Raw genomic sequence first — 6279 nt, forward strand, 5'->3', positions numbered from 1 at the left:
GTGCGTCGGCCGTGGGTTTGCCATTGTCACCTAAGCTGGTCCACATCAGCGACACTGCACGGCGTTACGGCGGTGACTCCGAAAATGGCTGTCTCCTCGGTTGTGTAGTGGGATACAAATTTACGAACGTTTCGGAGGTCCTTGCTGCCTCCATCATCAGGGCCCTCATCGCCCAGAAGACAACCATCTTAATACTATAGAAATTGAGTGGTTTCGACATTTAAGTGCGCTTTCTGTATTAAGTCCTACGCATGCAGCGGATCTACACCTGTAAAGACACCCCCCCCCCCCCCGGGTCAGTCGTCTGCCTCGGACCTCCCTAATAAAGGAATCTCTCCGGAGAGGTCTCTCGTTATTCCTCCGGTCACAGATCCTGACAAGTATGACGTATTTTGAATGGTCCGTGTCTTGTCATTGCTTTGTATGTTCCAGCGCCATCGAAGCGGAATCGCGCTGTAGGTTCCTGAGAACACAGCCCTTTGTGCGATGTGTTCTATACATGCACGTATCATCAACAAAGAGGGTTAGATGCAGGCCTCTGGGGACAAGACGTAACCTTGTGGCAGCCCTGCTTGTATTGCTCTTGGCGTTAACAATTCAAAATTTTCTACTTGAGAGAAATGAGCTATCAGCACCATTAATTTCGTCTTGCTACTCACTGCATGACCAACATAAAGCCTCCAAAGACGCCCCATTTCATAACCACCCTGAAAATGGCAACTGAAATATTTGCCGAAACACTGGTTAACACACACCAAACATTTGACGCAGCTCTCGTCTGAAAGCCGAAGTTTTACATTCCTCATATTCTCTTACTGGACGAACTTAATAAATCTAAGAGTTCTTGACGATGGTGTTGAGTCATTTGAATAAACATTTTCTTGGATATTATCCATCGTCTAGTAAATAAAATATAAAACATAAAAATATATTATATTTTATTTACTAGACGATGGATAATATCCAAGAAAATTTTTATTCAAAGAACTTAAGAAGTTTTGACCATGCTCGCAATATGTTAGGTCACATTCCAAATCTGCTTAGCAAATAGGTCTTCCATTATTCACGTCTTCTCCCTATTTTTGTGTTGCTGAGAGGACCACATGAATCCAGCCTTGGACCTCTTGAACATTTTGAACTAACTTTGTTAAAATTAATCATTCCAAATTTAACTTATTGCTGATGATCTGAAAATATATCTAGACATAAAATCCATCAAAGACTGCAAAGGTATGAAACCTATTCATCGCCCTGATGACGGAGGCAGTATGACCTCTGAAACGTTGGTTAACATCGACCAGACTACACAGTGCAACAACCCAGAAGACGGAAATCTTCATACTCACCGCTGTGAGAACCTCAAGTCTTACGTATGAAACCTGACATTTGGTACACTAGCGGTGAGATGAAAATGTACATAATTCAACATACAGAACACTAAAATTATATCTTTCGCAAGAACAGCAGGATCCATTTAAATTACTATATCCAAGATGTCATCATTTCGTGAAGACTGCATAAAAGATCTTGGTGTTATGTTTGACAGCAAACTGTATTTTCATTGTCATGTGGCTGGTTCAAAATGTGAAATTAGACACATAATACAAACATATTCGGCATGGTGATTTTATTTTGCCACTCCTTCCCTAAGGCAGTAAAGTGGGTCAAAATTGGTGGTCCAATATGAAGGATTTTTTAAAAAATAATTTAAAAGTAGTCTATCACGTTTTCTATAAAAAAATAGTCCTAATATTCATTTAGAACATACCATAAGAAGTTTCCCATTAGTAAAGAGCAAGCTTATGTTAAAAAGTCAGATTCTGTTATCCACAGTTGCAAAATGTGCACACTTACAGGTACTTAACAATGTTTTGGAGGCACAGACTGCTTCCATCTTTAGGGTAGAATTTCTGCCACCTACAACACTACTTTTGGTGACATAATTCGTAAGACCACAAAATGAACTTTCACCACAATAAAGTCCTCAAATATCAAAATGTCAGCGGCAAAGAAGTTGCCAACTACCAAAGCCAGTAACCACTGAATAGTGCTGCAGTTCATTAGCCAGTTCTAGCAACAGCTAGAGGAGTGAGTAACTAACTAACTAGATGGCTTAGGGAACCTGAAGGTTCATCACCAAATTAACCAAACCCCTCCACCTGTCCGTTCTGGGCCAGCGAAATCCAATCGCCAATAGCTAGAGTAATATGTAATTAATTATCAGTACTACTTCACACCTAATTCTTATAAATTCATAATCATGGTAACAAACATCTCTGTCATCCTCTCAGAAAAGGTATACAAACAGATCATTCGCAACACGTTTAGACTTAAAACACAAAATTCACAAAAGCCCTTTCTTAAACTCACCACAAGACTGGCAGATTATGCACCAACTGTTGAACTGATGGTTTCAGTGAAGAGCCAGCTACGTTTTAATAAAGGACTTACGACCTCTGTGAAGGGTATCCAGTCTTATATGGTAGTGGCGCAAGTCTCAAACTCATAACGCAACAGAAGAGTTTCATCATCATCATCACCACTTACTACATGGTTAATCTAGTGCTGCCATTATGTGACTCAAAGAGAATATGGAGCCAATTATGTCTTAAATATTGAAGGAGTGGGTACTGACAAATCACATCATCTCACATTGGGGGAGGGTGGACAATTCTTCACATTACATAATCCAATGGCTCACATCTCAGGGTTGTACAACATGTGCTAAGAGAACTGCCTCACAGAGGGAGGTCAGACACATTACTGTGCAAATACATTCACTGCCTATTTTTTTCTGCTTATCTCAGGAACTCTACACATGAATAATAATAAATACTTGCACCATGCATTTAAATAGTACTTTGCTCACATCCCAGTTGCAACCAATCACACAAATTTAAGGTTTTCATCACTTTCCAAATACCTTCTGAGAAAAAGAAGTTTTGACTTGGAAACAGACCATGTTTACATGCTTCATTTATTAATCACCACTAAATATTTTATTCCAAATTTTGTATCATGAATATTTTATATATACAAAATGCACACATTCTACTTCCTGCACAGTAATTACAAAATCATTTGTCAGTCAGTTCATATCAGTTTGATGGTGACAGCACCTTCACATCGTGTTGATATGGCTTCATTAAATGGTCAGTATTTCACTATACAAATTAGGCTTTCTCATATCAGAAACCAAAGTGCAGCAGAATAGTGATGACACTTAAATTGTTCACAAGACTGCATTTCATTTCCACCACTAAAAGTAGAATCCAAAGGTCAAAATATTTTTCAGAGCACTTTATTTTTGAAGGCTTGTAATTTACATTCTGTGTTCATAATGACAAACCTTGTTTCACAGTCACACAAAATTATTCTCAACTAGACGTCCTACAGTAGTAACAGACCACAAGTTGAATGTGTATATGAGCCAATAACATGAAACCATATTATGATTTTTGTCATAACATCATGTAACAGTGCCTGAACTGGTCTCTTCTAACATGGGATGCAATTTATGAATTGGAGTTGATGAGGTAATTGGAATGAGTGGAATCCCATTACCCAGTCGACTATATGAATAGTGTGACCGTGAACCAATTACATATGTAACAACTTTCATACACGATCTAGTCACCTTGAAGACAACCATGTCTGTGGGAATACAATGGTTTGTGAAAATGGACAGTATTGTGGAATCCTTATGTGAAGTGAACTGTAGTGGTCAGAATTCTGAACAAACCACCTTAGGATGTTCATAAGATGAAGAAAGATATTACGTAAAGAAATGTGAGCAATATTCTGCAATTCTTAATGGTTACTCAGATTCTAAAGTAGGTGCAGTGAACACTTCTAGCCTATACTTCTTTCCATGATACAGAATGATATAATATTACAAAAATGCATGCAAGCCACAGAAAATACACTGATGCACCACACGTAGCTGACTGATTGAGAAAAACTATCGTAAAGCAATTAGTGATCACCCGTGAGACATGGATCTTACGAATGCAAAATTTCCAAATCACACATAGACTTAGGTCATGTACAAGTATCAGAAAGATTTGGGAATAAGGGTAGACCCTTGGGCACGGAGAACTCCAGAAAAGAAAAACAAGTGACCCACAAATGAGAAACTGTGAACTTGGGGCAAGATAAGCAGAAAACATGTGTAACAGCACAATATGTTACAAATAAATCTACCCATTACATACAGGAGTTGATTACACTACCCATTTATATTATACGAAGGCAAAAAGACCTTAATGAACACAATATTTATTTTCAAGCATTAGAAACCCATGAGGAGAGTGAAAGGAGTGTGAAACTGCATATCTCATTAAAATCTTTCAAAATGTGGCAAAGTTCAAATATTTGGGAACCTTAACAAACCATAAATGCACTAATATGGCTGTCTTCTGGGTTGCAGTGGCACAAATGCTGACTTAACAGATCAGAAGATAAAATATTACAGAACCAAACTGACATCTAACAAGTGGTGGAAATATCGTTGCATTTTGTTCTCAATGATGAAGCCAATGAACCTTAATGTTTCACATGGGGATGGACAGCAACAGCACGGCATGAAGATAATGAAGTAGCCAAGTGGAAACTCGAGTTGTCAAGAGATGGTAGGGAGAAAGCAAAGTGTTTCACATCTTACAGATGCACCCAGAACACTTCACAGCCGTCTTAAAAATGAAATGAGTGCCTAGAGACTTGGATAAGGAAAGGAGAAAAATCACCATCAAGGTGTAGGATTCAAATAGCATAAAAGCAGGAACAGTTTCCCACAATCTTCTGTTGCAACATGTTACCTGCTTCCTGTGTTGTCACAAAAACAGGAATTTTGAAGTGCATGAACATAAATTCTACATGAAACATACAAAATAGCATTTAAGTAAAAGATTCACTGTAAAATATTTTTTTTTATAAAGCAAAGTACCATTATTATAAAATGTAATTCCTGTAAAAATATTTGGCTGACAGCAGCCAAACAGAATGTGAGCCCAACCAATTAAGATGTTTTGTGGTCATATTTTTAAGAATTATGGGTATCTGCATTCTGGTCCTATCATTTTAAAGGTTGAATCTGTACAACATCCAAAAACTGTGTGCCAGTGCTTTGACCTAATCGTTCCTTACATTGTAAGTTGTTCCTTTTGTAACTTTAAGATTCGGTAATTTTGACATTAGGTTCATGCAGAATGTCTTATTATTTCATCGGGATTTTGAATTGTGGGGTGATATTGTAGTGAAAAAGGATCTGTTTTAAGACACTGCTTCAGTATTTATTTTAAGAGAATGAGAAAATTCACAGAAGACTGGCTGATATACAAATATTTATGGATGGAATGATCTCCAAACTAAAAAAGCAGTCTAGACTGAGTAAATTTTAAGTTTTGAAATTAAAGTTAATGTAAACAAAATTTAGTTATAACTCAATAGTACACATTGTTTGTTTATCACATTCAAGAGAATCTCAGTACAGTATGCATGCAATGTAACAACGTAAACAGTGTCTTCAAACATGACTTTCAAGACATTGACTACAATTCTAACATGACATATGTTTGAGCTGCTGACGATGTAAATCACTATCACGAAGGTGTTACGCATAAAGCATCATACAAAGTTTCTTGACAAAATATTTTATTCTCTAGTAGCTGTTTTATTGCTGTGCAGGAAAATATTTTGAGTTTCCTGCTAATCTTACACCATTTGCTGGCATGCTATATGACAGTACGTGCAATATGTGGAAAAATACATGTCACAGTGAAGTTAAGTGATGGAGTAACTCAGTCAGTATAGTGTTTGACAATGGATTGAGTGACCAGGTTTCAATCCCAGGCAGGGCAAACGAATTTTGCTTTAACCAGCAGACTGGCCGAGGGCCTACACAGCCCCGTACACAATGGGTACCATGGAGTAAAATATGGCCTAGGCATGATCACTCACCCCCATCTAGTGCCATGGTTATGAAGAAGCAGAAGCTATACTGCCTCTCCTAACACATGCCTCCATGGTGAGTAGTGGTGATGGCTTTACTTTTACAGAAGTTGCCAACACAACAAAGGAAGCAATAATAAGTCTCATAAAAAACTGCTGTGATCATTTATCACTGACTTCATATAAATCATCGGAGTCAACCATTTTTAAACATGATTTTAAATGTTTGCAAATAAGTATGAAATGCTACCTGGAAAATGGAAGTCAGACAATCTCAATCCCACATTTCTCATAGAAGACTCACTTCTGTTTGCACGAACAAAGAAAATA

The 6279-nt window shown here is 37.6% G+C and overlaps 1 protein-coding gene and 1 long non-coding RNA gene across 3 annotated transcripts in view; one reads left to right on the top strand and one right to left on the bottom strand.

Moving 5' to 3' along the window:
• LOC110838871 (aminopeptidase N) overlaps positions 1-2522 on the bottom strand; it is a 46133-nt gene extending 43611 nt beyond the window's left edge. For both annotated transcript variants that reach the window (XM_087348854.1, XM_022082500.2), the window contains exon 1: positions 2371-2522. The gene's annotated coding sequence lies outside the window, so the exon portion shown is untranslated. The remainder of the gene's footprint in view (positions 1-2370) is intronic.
• Positions 2523-3355: 833 nt separating this feature from the next.
• LOC147873862 (uncharacterized) lies at positions 3356-5048 on the top strand. The gene is made up of 2 exons (XR_015535166.1): positions 3356-3789; positions 4430-5048. It is a non-coding gene; the product is annotated as an uncharacterized LOC147873862 (long non-coding RNA).
• The last annotated feature ends 1231 nt before the right edge of the window (positions 5049-6279 follow it).

Source organism: Zootermopsis nevadensis, unplaced genomic scaffold (genome assembly GCF_977971745.1).
Source record: "Zootermopsis nevadensis isolate Lab colony 2312 unplaced genomic scaffold, Znev_1.0 Znev_ptg000013l, whole genome shotgun sequence".
NCBI lineage: Eukaryota > Metazoa > Arthropoda > Insecta > Blattodea > Termopsidae > Zootermopsis > Zootermopsis nevadensis.